This window comes from Tachypleus tridentatus, chromosome 5 (assembly GCF_004210375.1).
Source record: "Tachypleus tridentatus isolate NWPU-2018 chromosome 5, ASM421037v1, whole genome shotgun sequence".
Taxonomy (NCBI): domain Eukaryota; kingdom Metazoa; phylum Arthropoda; class Merostomata; order Xiphosura; family Limulidae; genus Tachypleus; species Tachypleus tridentatus.
The window spans coordinates 3,275,680-3,297,269 of NC_134829.1; the positions used below are offsets into that span (position 1 = coordinate 3,275,680).

General features: G+C 33.9%; 1 long non-coding RNA gene across 1 annotated transcript in view; it reads left to right on the forward strand.

Annotated features, from left to right (window-relative positions):
• The window catches only part of LOC143250217 (uncharacterized), a 30,220-nt gene extending 17,983 nt beyond the window's left edge, over positions 1–12,237 (forward strand). Inside the window, exons 2-3 of the long non-coding RNA XR_013028084.1 lie at positions 9,940–10,071; positions 10,824–12,237. This is a non-coding gene — a long non-coding RNA (uncharacterized LOC143250217). The remainder of the gene's footprint in view (positions 1–9,939; positions 10,072–10,823) is intronic.
• Positions 12,238–21,590: the final 9,353 nt, after the last annotated feature.

A 21,590-nucleotide genomic window follows, 5' to 3' on the forward strand; every position in this document is an offset into this window, starting at 1 on the left:
CGTTGTAGTGTTTATTGTCAGTACATCTATCGTTATGATGAGATAACACACTTTCAAACTGTACTTTAGCTCTACCACATATGTTTCTATAAAGTTAATAAAAATAAACCGAACTTAAGATTGTTTGATTTTATAATTACAAGTAGAATATTATTTGATGAAAGTTCTAATGACTTTCAATTGTTTTTACACTAAAATGTTTCCCTTGAACAAGAATATATCCTCGTCTTAAATGTAGGAAAAATACACAAAATAAAGACTAAAGATACTAATCCTTAAAAAATAGTAGTGTTAGCTCATAGAAAGATTAGTGATAGCCCGTAGAAACAGTAACAATAATATATTATCAAAGACTGCTTCAGAAAATAAAGTTTAACTCCTTATACCGTGAACAGATCTATACAACAGTGGATAAACTTTATCTCTTTATACTATTAACAGATCTATACAACAGTGGATAAACTTTAACTCTTTATACTGTTAACAGATCTATACAACAGTGGATAAACTTTAACTCTTTATACTGTTAACAGATCTAAACAACAGTGGATAAACTTTAACTCTTTATACTGTTAACAGATCTATACAACAGTGGATAAACTTTAACTCTTTATACTGTTAACAGATCTATACAACAGTGGATAAACTTTAACTCTTTATACTGTTAACAGATCTATACAACAGTGGATAAACTTTAACTCTTTATACCGTTAAGACATATATACAATACTGGATAAAGTTTAATAAAAAGGATGAAAAACGTCTGGCTTCAATAGACATGAATCACCTTGTAGAACATTCTAGAAAAAGAGAAAACAATCGACCGATGAAGACGCAATTTTTCATGTCCCTCTATTGATCGCTCAATGAAACATAACAAAGTTCTTCATCGGACATTTGAGAGAATAAAGATGGTGTTTGTATTTTTATTTGTTTAGTACTTCGAGAAAATCAAAACAAAACCTTTTTCCAAAGATTTTAAGAGAAGGAACGAATATTTATATATGGCATACTCAACTACAGATTAACTGGTGAATGTTTTTATATAACACATACAGCTTTCACTTAACTGGTGAATGTTTTGGTTTGAATGTGTTTATATAACACAAGAGCTGTTCTTATTACTTCGTTGTTGTTTTTATAACAAAATTTTAGTTGGAGGCAAGTTATGTGGTATTTAATCAAATGTAAAGTTATGCAATATTCAATCTAATATAAAGTTATGTAAAGTTATCTAATGTTTAATCTAATGCAAAGCTATGTAATCTTTCTCTTCCCATCGAAAAATTATACTTAGTTGTCGTTGTGCAGACTAGAACAGCGTCAACTTTATTTGTAAGAAGAACTGAAACACAATTGTAAGTTTATGACGATGAGGAACTTGAATATTATCACGAGGTCGTGTTCTGTATGTTAAACAATTCTCCATTCTGTATCACGAGGTCGTGTTCTGTATGTTAAACAATTCTCCATTCTGTATCACGAGGTCGTGTTCTGTGTGTTAAACAATTCTCCATTCTGTATCACGAGGTCGTGTTCTGTGTGTTAAACAATTCTCCATTCTGTATCACGAGGTCGTGTTCTGTGTGTTAAACAATTCTCCATTCTGTATCACGAGGTCGTGTTCTGTGTGTTAAACAATTCTCCATTCTGTATTACGAGGTCGTGTTCTGTGTGTTAAACAATTCTCCATTCTGTATTATAAAATATGAGTATTATGTACACCAAATCTTAAGAGTTTGAAATGAAGCCAAAATTAAATAAAAAAATGTGTTTCTTTTAATTAATTGTGGATGTTATAAAAACATTGTTTATACTGAAGAACAGACAAGAAAACTTAACTAATAAAAGTAAATCAGTTTTACGTATCAAAATATATTTTACTTTTGAAGTAACAATATATAACATCGTGTTATAACATCTCACTTCACACTTTTATCCCAGGTTTTAACATTTTTAAACTAATATGGTAGACACTTAATATATTATAAATAATTAACACTGTTTCTAAGCCTAACACCAAATAGAAAAAAACAAAGTAAAGAGGGCCCGGCATGGACAGGTGGTTACGGCGCTCGACTCGTAATCCGAGGTCGAGGGTTCGAATCCACGTCACACCAAACATGCTCGCCCTTCCAGCCGTGGGGGCGTTACAATGTGACGGTTAATCCCAGTATTCGCTGGTAAAAGAGTTGCCCAAGAGTTAGCGGTGAGTGGTGATGACTAGCTGCCTTCCCTCTCGTCTTACCCTGCTAAATTAGGGACGCCTAGCGGAGATAGCCCTCAAGAAACAGAGATAAGACAAGTAATATCGATTTTCCTTATATATATTTAGAAATGGCTAGAATGGATAGAGAAGAAGAGCGAACAACGTTTCGACCTTATTCGGTTATCTTCAGGTTCACAAAGAAAGAAAGGGTTACTGACCAGTAGCTGACCACATGTTTGAAGGCGGTTGTGTAATTGAGTGTAGGAATGTAGAGGGCGTGCTTAGATGTTGGATGTATTTATTAATATAGGTACAAAGGTATTCCTTTGTATTGGTTTATTTTGCATGTACTAAACAGTTCATTTTCTCGACACCAGGAAAACCCACGAATTCAGCAGAGACGAAGTAGTTTCGACACGTTCCATGGATTAGTACTTTAATAGGATTGCTATTTAGTGTAGAGATTTGAAGCACTTTGTAACATCTTGGCACGTTAAATTCCTTTAGGCAAGATTAGAGTGAATTAATCTGTGAGATCTTTTTATTAGCAATATTTTTTGCACCAGCAATACCAAAGTTTGTGTGTATCTTAATCGATTGCATGACTTGTTGGTATATAATTGAAATTATTTTATATAGAATTAGAGTAAATTAATCTATGAAACCTTGAAACAAAAGAATATGACCTGCTGAATCCTAAACTATAATTATATCTCAAATCGGTTAACATATTACAGAGATATGAGACAACCATTTTTACTTGTAAAAATGTTTGAAAGACTTTACAGCTATTTTAACAACTGTTGTGATTCTCTGTTTCTTTTGATTTTGTTAGAACCATCGACTCAGATCTCGTTAACCTTACAAGAACGTGTGGAAATAATTCTGTTGTGTAGAGATACGATACGATCTCTTGAAATGCAAATCTTGGTCTTTAGGGCCATCTCTGCACAGAATTGTAATCTGATTAGCGTTATTCTAGTTACACAGACATCTATATGTATTAAGTCAAGCATATAGCTTTCTTAAAACATTAACAGAAAATGATGAAAGTAAAACGTGTTTATTTTATTACTAGTAAAGTGAGAATGTATAACACGTGGTAAGTACAAGCCTAGTCAATTAATAAATCGATATATATACATAGAGATTTAATTATTCTGGTAATTCAAAGATAAGGTCTTCCATCACCTAATGGCGAAACGTCCGTGAAAAACTTCATGTTAAATAACAATAAAAATACAGAACCGACAGAAGCCATCTTCTGATTTATCAATTAAAACTGTGAGTCTCATAGTCGAGAACTTTAAATGTCTTGTTTAAATCAGGAAGAAAGTTAAACATCAAAAAGTAGCTGATGTCTGAATACGAATGTCATTTATCTTCATGTGTTGTCTCGTTTAGATTCAGATGAAACAAGTCGGGAGTAAAAAGAAAAAATAATATAAAACTCGAGTAACACACCCATCAAAAATATTAATTATCCAAACCTTTGATTCCTCTGGGTTTTCTCTACCATTCTATTTCTCCTTCCAGTGGAGAGGTCCACGAAGTGACAAGATTAATAGCTTCTCAGTTCAAACATCTAAACCTTTTCTTTGTTCCAAAAGTCCAAGTTCAGTAAGATTACAACATTATACACATCAAAAAACAAATCTTCATAGAAATCCAATTTTGATTATATAGCTGACATTCAGGACTTGCTCTACTGATCATTACTTCTTTATGTCTACTTAATTAATTTACACTTTATAGCAACATTAAACATGACGTTCTCTTTTGGTAGTTTGGACATAGATATTTCAACAGGACTTAATTCCAACATTAAACATGACGTTCTCTTTTGGTAGTTTGGACAGAGATATTTCAACAGGACTTAATACCAACATTAAACATGACGTTCTCTTTTGGTAGTTTGGACAGAGATATTTCAACAGGACTTAATACCAACATTAAACATGACGTTCTCTTTTGGTAGTTTGGACAGAAATATTTCAACAGGACTTAATACCAACATTAAACATGACGTTCTCTTTTGGTAGTTTGGACAGAGATATTTCAACAGGACTTAATACCAACATTAAACATGACGTTCTATTTTGGTAGTTTGGACAGAGATATTTCAACAGGACTTAATACCAACATTAAACATGACGTTCTATTTTGGTAGTTTGGACAGAGATATTTCAACAGGACGTAATACCAACATTAAACATGACGTTCTCTTTTGGTGGTTTGGACAGAGATATTTCAACAGGACTTAATACCAACATTAAACATGACGTTCTCTTTTGGTAGTTTGGACAGAGATATTTCAACAGGACGTAATACCAACATTAAACATGACGTTCTCTTTTGGTGGTTTGGACAGAGATATTTCAACAGGACTTAATACCAACATTAAACATGACGTTCTCTTTTGGTAGTTTGGACAGAGATATTTCAACAGGACTTAATACCAACATTAAACATGACGTTCTCTTTGGTAGTTTGGACAGAGATATTTCAACAGGACTTAATACCAACATTAAACATGACGTTCTCTTTAGGTAGTTTGGACAGAGATATTTCAACAGGACTTAATACCAACATTAAACATGACGTTCTATTTTGGTAGTTTGGACAGAGATATTTCAACAGGACGTAATACCAACATTAAACATGACGTTCTATTTTGGTAGTTTGGACAGAGATATTTCAACAGGACGTAATACCAACATTAAACATGACGTTCTCTTTTGGTAGTTTGGACAGAGATATTTCAACAGGACGTAATACCAACATTAAACATGACGTTCTCTTTTGGTAGTTTGGACAGAGATATTTCAACAGGACTTAATACCAACATTAAACATGACGTTCTCTTTTGGTAGTTTGGACAGAAGTATTTCAACAGGACTTAATACCAACATTAAACATGACGTTCTCTTTTGGTAGTTTGGACAGAGATATTTCAATAGGACTTAATACCAACATTGAACGTATCGGTAAAACGCTATCTGGACAAACAAAGAGTCGTGAATGCTGAGTCAGTATTAAAAATCAGCCAATGAATTTTTTGTACGGTGTTAATTTTGGTTCTAAAGTTAACTCAAAGTTATTATATTTCATTTTGATAACAAAACAAAACATTGTTTAATTTAATGCCCTGAATTTATGTATTTTTATCATTAAAATCAAATACCAGTTAAAAAATAGTTTAAAATATAAATATATGTGTAAAACAAGTAACAAAGTAGTTTCTCAAAACAATGATATCAAAATGTTTCTACTTTCAGATCTTGTAGCAGAATGATTAATTAATATAAACTAAGCATGTAGCACAATACTTAATTAATATAATCCAAGCATGTGGCATAATACCTAATTAGTACAGCCCAAGCATGTAGCAGAATATTTAATTAATATAATCCAAGCATGTAGCATAATACTTAATTAGTATAACCCAAGCATGTAGCAGAATATTTAATTAATATAATCCAAGCATGTAGCATAATACTTAATTAGTATAGCCCAAGCATGTAGCAGAATATTTAATTAATATAATCCAAGCATGTAGCATAATACTCAATTAGTATAGCCCAAGCATGTAGCAGAATATTTAATTAATATAATCCAAGCATGTAGCATAATACTTAATTAGTATAACCCAAGCATGTAGCAGAATATTTAATTAATATAATCCAAGCATGTAGCATAATACTTAATTAGTATAGCTCAAGCATGTAGCAGAATATTTAATTAATATAATCCAAGCATGTAGCATAATACTCAATTAGTATAGCCCAAGCATGTAGCAGAATATTTAATTAATATAATCCAAGCATGTAGCATAATACTTAATTAGTATAACCCAAGCATGTAGCAGAATATTTAATTAATATAATCCAAGCATGTAGCATAATACTTAGTTAGTATAACCCAAGCGTGTAGCATGATACTTAATTAGTATAACTCAAGCATGTACCAGAATAATTAATTATTATTACTCAAGCATGTAGTATAATAATTAATTAGCATAACCCAGTCATGTAGTATAATACTTAATTAGTATAGCCAAAGTACATAGCAGAATAATTAATTAATGTGTTTTCTTATAGTAAAGCCACATGGAGCTATCTGCTGAGCCCACCGAGGGGAATCGAACCCCTGATTTTAGCATTGTAACTCCGTAGACTTTATTAATTAATTAATAAATTAATACATCCCAAGCCTGTGGTATAATACTTAATTAGTGTAGCCCAAACATGTAGCATAATACCTAATCAGTATAGCCCAAGAATGTAGCAGAATAATTAATTAATATAATCCAAGGATATAGCAGAATAATTAATTAATATAATCCAAGCATGTAGCATAATTCTTAATTAGTATAACCCAAGCGTGTAGCAGAATACTTAATTAATATAACTCAAGTATGTAGCATAATAGTTAATTGGTATAGCCCAAGTATGTCGCAGAATAATTAATTAGTATCACCCATGCATGTAGCATAATACTTAATTAGCATAACCCAAGCATGTATCATAATACTTAATTAGTATAGTCCGAGCATTTAGCAGAATAATTAATTAATATAATCCAAGCATGTAGTAGAATAATTAATTAGTATAATCTAAGCGTGTAGCAGAATACTTAATTAATATAACCCAAGTATGTAGCATAATAGTTAATTAGTATAGCCCAAATATGTAGCAGAATAATCAATTACTACACTAGTTACTACACTAGTGTCTAATTGTTTATAAACAATACTTTACAGTTATAACAGAGTTATTACTCTACTGTCTAATTGTTTTGAAACAATACAGTTATAACAAAGTTACTACACTAGTGTCTAATTGTTTCTAAACAATACTTTACAGTTATAACAGAGTTACTACACTACTGTCTAATTGTTTTGAAACAATACAGTTATAACACAGTTACTACACTACTGTCTAATTGTTTTGAAACAATACAGTTATAACAGAGTTACTACACTACTCTCTCTTGTTTCTGATGTTTAAAGAAAGTTAACTCTAGGTATTTGCTCGACTAGTTCCTGATATTCAACTGTTTGCTTGTAAAAACAAGACAATTAATAAGTTAACCAACGCTGTATTTTAGGCTACTCCTAACTGTCTGTAGGATTTCATCACCACCCTTATCAGGAGCCCATGGCCTAAAAGTGTTGAGCACTATTTAGCGACATAGGAAGCAAACCGCAGACCGTTGAATCTACATGGCATGCTAACTCTTTGATCGTTTATGAAGATATACCAATGTAAAAACTAAATAACGTTTCCCCTTCAGTACTAAATAATATAAATTTCACCATTCTGAGATCATCATAATATTTATCATATTTTTACTTTTCTGCAAGCCAGAAAATCTTATTATAACCACGTCACTCAAGAACATTATAAAACAACATTAAGGCGAGTGCTAACCGTGGACATAGTTTAAATGTGTTTGAGTAAGACGTCATCTGAGCTATGAAACACAAAACCACTCAACCATCTAAATATTCACAAAACGGAAGTATTAGTCCAATATTTCTAGCGTTTGAGGAAATAAAAATATAATTGATTCATAGCACTTTGGGTTCGCTGTAAAAACGTCATTCATAAAATCCGGCGAAATTATAAAGATCAAAATTGTGCATAATTCAAACTTATGTTAGTTTCTCGTTTTATTACACTGTCATTCACATTGTTAGGAATTAATTACACTGTCATTCACATTGTTAGAAATTAATTACACTGATATTCACATTGTTAGGAATTAATTACACTGATATTCACATTGTTAGGAATTAATTACACTGTCATTCACATTGTTATGAATTAATTACACTGTCATTCACATTGTTAGGAATTAATTACACTGTCATTCACATTGTTAGAAATTAATTACACTGTCATTCACATTGTTAGAAATTAATTACACTGATATTCACATTGTTAGGAATTAATTACACTGTCATTCACATTGTTAGGAATTAATTACACTGATATTCACATTGTTAGGAATTAATTACACTGTCATTCACATTGTTAGAAATTAAATACACTGATATTCAGATTGTTAGAATTAATTACACTGTCATTCACATTGTTAGAAATTAATTAAACTGTCATTCAAATTGTTAGAATTAATTACACTGTCATTCACATTGTTAGGAATTAATTGCACTGTCATTCACATTGTTAGAAATTAATTACACTGTCATTCAGATTGTTAGGAATTAATTACACTGTCATTCACATTGTTAGAAATTAATTACACTGTCATTCTCATTGTTAGGAATTAATTACACTGATATTCACATTGTTGTTAGGAATTAATTACACTGTCATTCAGATTGTTAAAAATTAATTGCACTGTCATTCACATTGTTAGAAATTAATTACATGTCATTCAGATTGTTAGAATTAATTACACTGTCATTCACATTGTTAGAAATTAATTACACTGTCATTCTCATTGTTAGAATTAATTACACTGATATTCACATTGTTGTTAGGAATTAATTACACTGTCATTCAGATTGTTAGAAATTAATTACACTGTCATTCACATTGTTAGGAATTAATTACACTGTCATTCACATTGTTAGAAATTAATTACACTGTCATTCTCATTGTTAGGAATTAATTACACTGATATTCACATTGTTAGAAATTAATTACACTGTCATTCACATTGTTAGGAATTAATTACACTGTCATTCACATTTCCAAATGTGAAGTAGCTTAAAGAATAAAAATGTTAATTTGCTGTATATTGTTTTGAACAGTTCTTGGCATAACTATATTACTCAATAATTATTTTTTCAATGGGTGATATAAGCAGCTAAAATGAAACCCACGGTGGAACACTGTCCACCTTTATAAAGTCCATGAAATAAATTAACTTCGTAGATTAACTTAAACTTCTCCCGTCACCAGGGGCCGGAACTTTTGTTACACCTAATTTTAAAACATTTATTGTCCATAATCTAGAGATGAAAACCTTGACGAGACGATAAACATAAATATTTTGTTTCTGGTATTCATGAACTTTCTAACTTACATCCAAGACAAATAGTTATGATGGCAACCATTATAACTTACAAACTAAACAAGGTAGTAATATATTATGAGACGTACAATAATAGTTTTAAAACGTAGATTCGTAATTTCTAAAGACAACCGTATGCATTTAATTAATGTATCATTTGTTTGTTTGTTATAGAATTTTGACGTAACACTGCAGGAGGGTTATTTATAATTTTAAACCCGTGGTCTTGAGTATTTTAAAAATGTTCATAATATTTCGTGAAACGTCTACACAGCATAATTATTTAATGTTCATATACCTGTATTCTAATTCACTGTGACAACGATCGCTCCAAACTAAATTAGTGAATTCTACCAGAGCCGCCCTCTATAGGCGGCTGTTCATACTAGTAATTTCTAATGGTATTACTCATACCTCATTGAAAAATATTTAAAAAAAACACTGAACATTTTCTAAACAAAAAGGAATCCTCAGTAGCCGTGGCGCTTAAAATTATTTTATGCATGAGTAGAATAATACTAGAAGTAAACAACCTTAAAACACTAAAATATTTAGTGAAATAACAATCTTATAAGATCGTTTGTTTCTAACATACATATTCCTTCTATACACTAACATGCGCTACAAAACGTAAATAACGATTATAATAAATTAACCTATTAGACTATTGTTCCCCTTTTTATTAGCTATGTTTCTGTTCGTCATCGATACGAAGGATAATCAAAACATCAGAAGAAAGTAACATTTGTGATTAACCCTTAAACGGGTGCCATCGTCAGTTGATGATCCTACCTACAAATTTCCTGCTGGTTCGTTCTGTAAGTATAACTTCAATAATTACAATGACGTGTTGTTTTCTTTCCTATTAAGGTTAATTTACCAATTCAAGGTAAATACACTTTATGTAACAAATTACAATCCAGAGGTTCAGCGATCTATCTGAAGGTTTATACCACTTGAAACACTTTTCGATTCCTGTGGTGGTCACAACACATACAACCCATTGTATAGTAGGACTATCGAATAATTTAGCTTTCTAAAAAATTATTATTTTAAACATTTTTGTATTTTTAACTTTGTAAATCAAAGTCATACATCACCAAAAATGTGTTATTGTTTTTTTACTGTGATGTTTAGTAACATTAGCTCTATCTACTGTTACGGTACAGTTGCTTAGCAACAAAGAAACGTAAATCGTATAGTAGAACTAACAAAGCAGAATGTTTCTAATTACCTAAGTATCAACAACAAAGCGATCTTTGTACGGTTGTTTTACAGTGACGTCACGATAACGTGTTTCATTACGAGGAGTAAGTTACCAGTATCGTGACGAAATTGTGCGTCACTACAGATTAACCAATGATAACTTGGTAAATATTGTTACGATGTAGTCTGTGAACTGAACTTCTGTTGCGTATGAAATGTTTTGTGACTCATTGAAAACATTGAAATAAAATGTAAAGATATATAACTATCGGAAAAGTAAGAACACGTTATGTTTTAAAGAAACGTCTAAGATTATTGTATAGCGCTACCTGTTGGACATAATTCAAACATTTTTTTTTTCCAGGGATCACCTAGCGGCATAAAGAAAGAACTGATTGTGCCGTGCCAGCCAGTATGGGTGATTACAATATCAAACGATTTATAAACTAGAGCTTGTGGATGTTGAATGATTGTTCCAAATTATGTTTTGTCCAAATTTAGCTCCAAACGTTAAACAACACTAGGTAACAAATTTTGTTCCTGGATAGTATGTGTTAGTTCTTAATTTCTTATGTTGTAAAAGTACATAAAATGACCATTATTCCCTTCAGACTTTGCTTTTGTGACCTGGATAAGGAAATTTCGAAATTAACCTATTTTCTATGTAAAAACGGGCAAATTTGCACATTTTCATTTACATAAGGTCTGAATAAAACAACATATGAATCAAGATTTACATGTATTTATACTAAAGTTATACAAAAAGAACAAAAAATGTTTAGAAGTCAGTAGTTTATCGAGATTTGCGACTGTAATGTAAATCACCTTCACGTATCAGGCCCCAAATATAGTCTCCCATCATGTTTTCGTTATACGCTCCTTGGTAGCGGCTTTCAAAATCCAGTATATCTTGGTGGAAGCGCTCGTCTTGCTCCTCTGAGTATGCTCTCATGTTCTCCTTGAATTTATCAAGATGACCGTCAAGGATATGGACTTTCAGGAACATCCTGCAGCCCATGTTGCTGAAGTTCACCACCAGATCTTCAACCAGTTCTACATAATTTTCGGTCTTGTGATTGCCCAAGTAGCTCCGAACTACTGTGACAAAGCTACCCCAAGTATTTTTTTCTTTTCTACTGAACTTCTTGGGGAATTCTGCATACTCCAGGGTCTTCTTTATTTATGGTCCAACGAAGACACCAGCTTTGACATTTTCCACAGACAGCTTAGGGAAGAAGTCTCGAAGGTACTTGGATGCTGCAGACTTCTTATCAAGAGCTGTGACAAATTGTTTCATGAGACCCAATTTTATGTACAATGGTGGGAACAACATCTTCTGGAGGTCCACAAGTGGCAAGGATACCAAGAAACTTGGTAAAGTCTCCTTGGAGCCCCCATCATGAATGCCACCATTTTGAAGTGTCCAATAACCTCCCAGATATACTCATCATACTTCAAGACTTCTAGCAAGGTCTTGACACTGCTGTATTTCTCTTTGAGGTGCACCGAATGAGCCAGGGGAAGAGACGGATTTCCGTTATGGAGCAGCACAGCTTTGAGGCTTCTAGATGAGCTATCAATGAAGAGGCGCCACTCGTTCGGGTTACAGACAATTCCAATTGCCTCGCACAGACCGGATACATTGTGGCAGAAGCAAAGTCCATCTTGACGAGTGAAGAAGCTTGAAAAATGTCGGTGACGCTTCCTTTGTTTTCTTTTGTTTTCCTTTTGTAATAAACTGTGTATATGGTTTAGAATAAAAATGTGTTTATTTTACTGTTCGGAAATAATAAACTCATTATTTTTAATGCAAGTCATGAATTACTATGTGTGCTGTACCCACCACGGGTATCGAAACCCAGGTTTTAGCATTGTACGTCTGCCGACTGCTGACATAGGGCTGTGCCATGGGAGTGGAGCTAACGGATTTGTTTCATCTTGAATGTTTCGATAAGCTTAAAATCTAGGTTGAAACTTCTTTGTTTCCACGCTCAGGCAGGTCAGTGATTACTCTTTTGTTTACAAAGGGCCAGGCATGGCCAGGTGGGTTAAGGCGTTCGATTCGTAACCTGAGGGTCACGGGTTCGAATCCCCATCATATCGGACATGCTTGCCCTTTAAGCCGTGGGGGCGTTATAATGTACGGTCAATTTCACTATTTGTTGGTAAAAGAGTAACCACAAGAGTTGGCGGTGGGTGGTGATGACTAACTGCCTTCCCTCTAGTCTTACACTACTAAATTAGGGACGGCTAGCACAGATAGCCCTCGAGTAGATTTTCGCGAAATTCAAAACAAGGTTTGGTTTTTGGAATTTCGCACAAAAAAAATTATTGTACTACGAAAATCGTCAGCTATGTCTTGACATACTACAAAATCAACACCTGTTTAATAAAACTTACGATAGAAAATAATTTAATGATTATATCGAATGTAGATTTGCTGTAGAGGGCACTGTAATAACGCACGAGCTACGTGCTGTTTACTTATCAGGTGTTGTCTCCATATAGAACAAAAACACGTAATTACTAGGTTGGATGTGGTTATCAAAGACAAACAATACGTGTTGTTTTCCCAAGAGATTTCGCATTCCGAAACCACTATTATATTCAGCGGTTACTGCTTCGTTTAAAAGCACTCTAAGTAATTACTGCCATCCAACTAAGTGAAGTGTATAAATGCATCTTAACAACAAGGATGCCCAACATTCTAATCTTTGTAAGTAGAAACGTATGTTTAATTTGTGTTTTAAGCACATAACTTACTCTGATCAGAAGGTATTATTATAGACCAAGTAAATGCGTTTCAATTTACATTTTATACGTCTGTTTGTTTGTTTATACTTTTAGCGCAAAGCTACACAATGAGTCATCTATTTACCGAGGATAATCGAACCCCAGATTTTAATATTGTAAGTCAATAAACTTATCGCTGCCTCATCTGGGGACATTTAGAATGATAATGAAAAAAGACGGTAAATTAATTTATCATTAAAACTCTGCTCTACTTGTAAACGCTAAAATCATGGGTTCGATTCCCCTCGGTGGTCTCAGCAGATAGACCAATGCGGATTTGCTATAAGAAAAGCACACATAACTTATAAACTAACTGTAATAGTTATAAACTAAGTAAGCTTTAGTTGGTTTACGATGAGTTATTACTATTATTAATTAACCTTACATTCCCAATTAGTTCTAATTAATTAATATTCGCTTCCTATCAGGCCAGGTGGGTCAAAAATACAAACAAACCTATCACAGCATGTTTATTTGTTTGTTTCTACTTTCGCACAAAGCCACACGAGGGCTATCTGTGCTGGCCGTCTCTAAATCAGCAGTGTAAGACTAGAGGTAAGGCAGGTAGTCATCACGACCCACCACCAACACTTGGGATACTCTCTTACCAATGAATCGTAGGATTTACCGTAACATTATAACGTCCCTACGGCTGAAAGGGCGAGCATATTTGGTGCGACGGGGATTATGACCCGCGATCTTCAGATTACGAGTGAAATGCCTTATTCCAGCTGGCCATGCCGGGCCCTAATTTCGTGTAGTTTTTAACAAGTAAAAAGAAATAAAAATTAAACAGATAATTCTTTTAACACGGAGCTATGCGTGACTTTAGAGTTACCCTGAAGGTATGGCTATGTTAAGGGATTACCCTGAAGGCATGGCCATGTTAAGGGTTACCCTGAAGGTATGGCCACGTTAAGGGTTACCCTGAAGGTATGGCCACGTTAAGGATTACCCTGAAGGTATGGCCATGTTAAGGGTTACCCTGAAGATATGGCCATGTTAAGGGATTATCCTGAAGGTATGGCCATGTTAAGTGTTACCCTGAAGGTATGGCCATGTTAAGGGTTATCCTGAAGGTATGGCCATGTTAAGGGTTACCCTGAAGGTATGGCAATGTTAAGGGATTACCCTGAAGGTATGGCCATGTTAAGTGTTACCCTGAAGGTATGGCCATGGCCCGATATTGTTGCTGCAAGAATGTAAACTGCACTTTGAGGCTGTGGGTGTGTTATAAGAGTAATAGTTAAATACTCGATCAGAGAATTAAAAGATCTCCAAGTGGTTTGCGTTGTTTCTAATCTATAAAATTTGTTTTATTGTTACTAAACACAAAGCTAGACAATGATCACTCTAAACATTCATTCATACCGCTGAACTACTGGGAATAAGAAATGGATGCTCATTTCACTTGTGAAACTTCACTCATATTTCCAAAAATAAAACAATACTACGTCTTCTAGCATTACTAAACTTTATTAGTAATGGGTGAAAGATCCAGTGTACGGTCTGCCCTGTTAAGACACAACTAAAAACTCCACTTTATCAGGGACATATGATGACATCAAGTTGTCATTCGGTCAGTTAAACCGCTGAAAGCTTGTTACATTTTGAAACTAAAAAAAGCCTAGGTTTTATTTCTGGAAAAACGTTAACTACCAGCTTGACCTTTACTCGATTTAATTAACCCCTCTGTACAAGTTAACTGCTAATCAATCTCACTAAAGTAGCAAATTTTCAAAACTGTCCACAAAAATGTATCAGGTGAGAAACTGTAATAACACACAGTGTAACGTAGGTCACGTTAAAATAGCATATGTAACAAGACATAGTGTAACGTATGTCACGTTAAAATAGCATATGTAACAAGACAGTGTAACGTAGGTCATGTTAAAATAGCATATGTAACAAGACAAGATGTAAAAGGTTGAACATTACTCCATGTAAGTCACAGAGTAAGATTACTGTCCTCTCTCTCCATGGATACAATAACTTATAACACAAATCAAGCAAACCCTGTGTACGTATGGTGACTTCTAGTTGTTGACTCTAGGGGAAATTAAAAATTATTACTACGGTACGAGTTGAAGCTAAATATCACCACCAGGGCATCTGGACACAATAAATATTATTTATCTTACCAGTGGACTTTCGAAAACTTGGGATGAGATGGGTCAGGCAGACCTTGGGCTATTTAGCCCACTTTTCTTAGAGCTTCTGAAATAAATACCTTAAAAAGAAAATATATTAGAGTCTATCTGAATTTGCGTAAAAACAGAGTTTGTGTCTTTCATCTTCTTTAAAAATAAATGTTTTATGTTTAATGATCTGAAGATGAAAACATAAAAAGATGAAGACAATGACCATAAATGGTAAATAGAAAGTTCATTTCATTATTCATTTGTGTCAAAACTATTCACATTTAACTGATGTTGTGTTTGTGTTTTTTCTTAGAGCGAATCATCTTTCGGCTATCTACCGAGTCCACCGAGGGTAATCGAACCCCTGATTTTAGCGTTGTAAATCCGTAGAGCTACCGTTGTAACAGCTGGAGACTAACTGAGATTGTTTTAGTTTAGCTAAATTTTCAATTTGTTCTGATTACATTCACATGCGAAAAGCATATCGTGATAATAGCAACAAATCTCTATTGTTTCTGTTTGTTTTCTTACTGACATGTTAGGCTTAATAGTTGCTACAAATTACGCTTACGTCAGCACTTTTTATCAGATTTCTCCAAGTTACGTCTTAAAGGACCAACTGCTCTCCTTCTCCAGTGACACAAATGTATGTCTGCGGACTTACAACGTCAGAAACTGGCTTTCGATACACATGGTGAACAGAGCACAGACATCCAATTGTGATGACTGAGGTAAGAAAATGCTAACTTTTAAATATAAAATTTTAAAAAGGTAATGTATAAACCTTTACATTAGATACTAAAACTACAATTCTTGATTGCCATATCATAACAAAGGGGTCCGGCATGGCCAGGTGTTTAGAGCGCTCTACTCGTAATCCGAGGATTATGGACTCGAATCCCTATTACACCAAAACATGCTCGCTGTTTCAGCTGTGGGGTGTTATACGTGACGGTCAATCCCACTATTCATTTGTAAAATAGCAGGTGGTGATGACTAGCTGCCTTCCTTCTTGTCTTACACTGCTATATTATGGACTGCTAGCACAAATTCAAAATTTGCGCGAAATTCAAAAACAAAGAAACAAACTACAACAAATAACGTTTGTAAAGCATTTTGTATTGTAAACATTACTACACGAGACATATTTACGGCGTGGCAAGTTTCATTTTGTATTGTAAACATTACTACACGAGACATATTTATGGCGTGGCAAGTTTCATTTTGTATTATAAACATTACTACACGAGACATATTTATGGCGTGGCAAGTTGCATTTTGTATTATAAACATTACTACACGAGACATATTTATGGCGTGGCAAGTTGCATTTTGTATTATAAACATTACTACACGAGACATATTTACGGCGTGGCAAGTTTCATTTTGTATTGTAAACATTACTACACGAGACATATTTATGGCGTGGCAAGTTTCATTTGTATTATAAACATTACTACACGAGACATATTTATGGCGTGGCAAGTTGCATTTTGTATTATAAACATTACTACACGAGACATATTTATGGCGTGGCAAGTTGCATTTTGTATTATAAACATTACTACACGAGACATATTTACGGCGTGGCAAGTTTCATTTTGTATTATAAACATTACTACACGAGACATATTTACGGCGTGGCAAGTTTCATTTTGTATTATAAACATTACTACACGAGACATATTTATGGCGTGGCAAGTTGCATTTTGTATTATAAACATTACTACACGAGACATATTTACGGCGTGGCAAGTTGCATTTTGTATTATAAACATTACTACACGAGACATATTTATGGCGTGGCAAGTTGCATTTTATATTATAAACATTACTACACGAGACATATTTACGGCGTGGCAAGTTTCATTTTGTATTATAAACATTACTACACGAGACATATTTATGGCGTGGCAAGTTGCATTTTGTATTATAAACATTACTACACGAGACATATTTACGGCGTGGCAAGTTGCATTTTGTATTATAAACATTACTACACGAGACATATTTATGGCGTGGCAAGTTGCATTTTGTAATATAAACATTACTACACGAGACATATTTATGGCGTGGCAAGTTGCATTTTGTATTATAAACATTACTACACGAGACATATTTATGGCGTGGCAAGTTGCATTTTGTATTATAAACATTACTACACGAGACATATTTATGGCGTGGCAAGTTGCATTTTGTATTATAAACATTACTACACGAGACATATTTACGGCGTGGCAAGTTTCATTTTGTATTATAAACATTACTACACGAGACATATTTACGGCGTGGCAAGTTTCATTTTGTATTATAAACATTACTACACGAGACATATTTATGGCGTGGCAAGTTGCATTTTGTATTATAAACATTACTACACGAGACATATTTACGGCGTGGCAAGTTGCATTTTGTATTATAAACATTACTACACGAGACATATTTATGGCGTGGCAAGTTGCATTTTATATTATAAACATTACTACACGAGACATATTTACGGCGTGGCAAGTTTCATTTTGTATTATAAACATTACTACACGAGACATATTTTATGGCGTGGCAAGTTGCATTTTGTATTATAAACATTACTACACGAGACATATTTACGGCGTGGCAAGTTGCATTTTGTAATATAAACATTACTACACGAGACATATTTATGGCGTGGCAAGTTGCATTTTGTATTATAAACATTACTACACGAGACATATTTATGGCGTGGCAAGTTGCATTTTGTATTATAAACATTACTACACGAGACATAGTTACGGTGTGGCAAGTTTCATTTTGTATTATAAACATTACTACACGAGACATATTTACGGCGTGGCAAGTTGCATTTTGTATTATAAACATTACTACACGAGACATATTTATGGCGTGGCAAGTTGCATTTTGTATTATAAACATTACTACACGAGACATATATATGGCGTGGCAAGTTGCATTTTGTATTATAAACATTACTACACGAGACATATTTACGGCGTGGCAAGTTGCATTTTGTATTATAAACATTACTACACGAGACATATTTACGGCGTGGCAAGTTTCATTTTGTATTATAAACATTACTACACGAGACATATTTATGGCGTGGCAAGTTGCATTTTGTATTATAAACATTACTACACGAGACATATTTACGGCGTGGCAAGTTGCATTTTGTATTATAAACATTACTACACGAGACATATTTATGGCGTGGCAAGTTGCATTTTGTATTATAAACATTACTACACGAGACATATTTATGGCGTGGCAAGTTGCATTTTGTATTATAAACATTACTACACGAGACATATTTACGGTGTGGCAAGTTTCATTTTGTATTATAAACATTACTACACGAGACATATTTACGGCGTGGCAAGTTTCATTTTGTATTATAAACATTACTACACGAGACATATTTATGGCGTGGCAAGTTGCATTTTGTATTATAAACATTACTACACGAGACATATTTACGGCGTGGCAAGTTGCATTTTGTATTATAAACATTACTACACGAGACATATTTATGGCGTGGCAAGTTTCATTTTGTATTGTAAACATTACTACACGAGACATATTTATGGCGTGGCAAGTTTCATTGGAAGTTGTTACATCGTTTCGCTTCCTTTGAAGAAACGAAAATGAAATAAGTAATGTTGAAGATGATGTTTTATGTCAGGGATGAAAACTGTTAGAGTCCAACAGTAAGAGTGAACTATGAAAGTTTGATACAAAAACTAGCAACTCGCCCCGGTAAGAGTGGACTATGGAAGTTTGATACAAAAACTAGCAACTCGCCCCGGTAAGAGTGGACTATGGAAGTTTGATACAAAAACTAGCAACTCGCCCCGGTAAGAGTGGACTTTGTAAGTTTGATACAAAAACTAGCAACTCGCCCCGGTAAGAGTGGACTTTGTAAGTTTGATACAAAAACTAGCAACTCGCCCCGGTAAGAGTGGACTTTGTAAGTTTGATACAAAAACTAGCAACTCGCCCCGGTAAGAGTGGACTTTGTATGTTTGATACAAAAAGTAGCAACTCGCCCCGGTAAGAGTGGACTTTGTAAGTTTGATACAAAAAGTAGCAACTCGCCCCGGTAAGAGTGGACTTTGTAAGCTTGATACAAAAACTAGCAACTCGCCCCGGTAAGAGTGGACTTTGTAAGCTTGATACAAAAAACTAGGAACTCGCCTCGGTAAGAGTGGACTATGTAAGTTTCATACAAAACTAGCAACTCGCCCCGTAAGAGTGGACTATGTAAGTTTGATACAAAAACTAGCAACTCGCCCCGGTAAGAGTGGACTTTGTAAGTTTGATACAAAAACTAGCAACTCGCCCCGGTAAGAGTGGACTTTGTAAGTTTGATACAAAAACTAGCAACTCGCCCCGGTAAGAGTGGACTTTGTAAGTTTGATACAAAAACTAGCAACTCGCCCCGGTAAGAGTGGACTTTGGACGTTTGATACAAAAAGTAGCAACTCGCCCCGGTAAGAGTGGACTTTGTAAGTTTGATACAAAAAGTAGCAACTCGCCCCGGTAAGAGTGGACTTTGTAAGTTTGATACAAAAACTAGCAACTCGCCCCGGTAAAAGTGGACTTTGTAAGTTTGATGAATGATAAGTAACGAATAAATTATCTTAATTTCTCAAACCTCGGGAGATGTTTTTAACTTAAGTTTTCCAGGTTTATCTTGGGTCAAAACGATTACTTTTTTACAATATTTATAGACAATACAGAATACACAATCTGAGTTCAAAAGAGATGTGTGGGTTCTATCTTGTAACAAAGCCACATCTGACTATCTGGTTTGGTGCTTTCTTGTAACAAAGCTACATCGGGCTATCTGGTTTGGTGCTTTCTTGTAACAAAGCCACATCGGGCTATCAGGTTTGGTGCTTTCTTCTAACAAAGCCACATCGGGCTATCTGGTTTGGTGCTTTCTTGTAACAAAGCCACATGGGGTTATCTGGTTTAGTGCTTTCTTGTAACAAAGCCACATCAGAATATCTAGTTTGGTGCTTTCTTGTAACAAAGTCACATCGGGCTATCTGGTTTGGTGCTTTCTTGTAGCTAAGCCACATCGGACTGCCTGGTTTGGTGCTTTCTTGTAACAAAACCACATGGGGCTATCATGTTTGGTGCTTTTTTTTAACAAAGCCACATCGGGCTATTTGGCTTGTCCATCGATGGAATCGGACTCCTGATTTTAGGATTGTAAATCCGAAGACTTATTGCTGTTAAGAAAAATATATAATATTTTAAAAAAAATTCACGCTAAACAGCAAATCTTGTTTATTTCTGTTATTTATAATTTCAAACCAGAGATATCTAAACATGTCTTCTTCGGTTATTTGTAATTTCAAACCAGATATATCTAAACATATCTTCTTACGTATTTGATTCGAACACAAATATTAAGTATTATTTCACTAATTTTCAGTTTTTAAATAAAATAAAATTCGATCGTAATTTTCATGTTTAATTATTTTAATCTCCACATTAAAGAATGTGTAGTCCCTTTATTAATTAATTTTCCTTCTGTAGGATTTAAAACGTTCACATCCAGGGCTCAATTCCTTCAGTAAACGCAGCAAATAGTTCAACGTGGCTTTACTCTAAAACAAATAAACCCATATTTCCTAAAGTCTCAACATGTGCGTGGTGAATTGTAAGCCCAAAGTTTCTGACGTTTCATCTGCAAGACTGTTTGGAAAATAATTTTTATCAAGTTCTTCTTCGATTCGTCCAAAACTTAATCAATTTGTTTCTAAAATAAACTATAGGACTCTTTTTAAATAAGTACTTAAAACGAGATGGCAGGAAAGATTTTGATAAAGTTAGAACAAAACACAAAGAACAAAGTAACAGTAACAGTTAAATAATTACTTACGTAACTTTAAATAATTCACGAAAAACAACACAAACTGGAATTATATTTCTGTCACACTTCCGAATCTTCGATAGGAACAATACTGCTGTCGAAACAAAATACAAACAGAAAGTATATCACTACTTCCGAATCCTTAGCTAGATCATAACTACGAAAGTATATTTCTACTTCCCAATCTTTATGTAGATCATAACTACGGAAGTATATTACTACTTCCGAATCCTTAGCTAGATCCTAACTACGGTAGAAATACAACACAAACAGAAAGTATATTACTACTTCCGAATCCTTAGCTAGATCATAACTA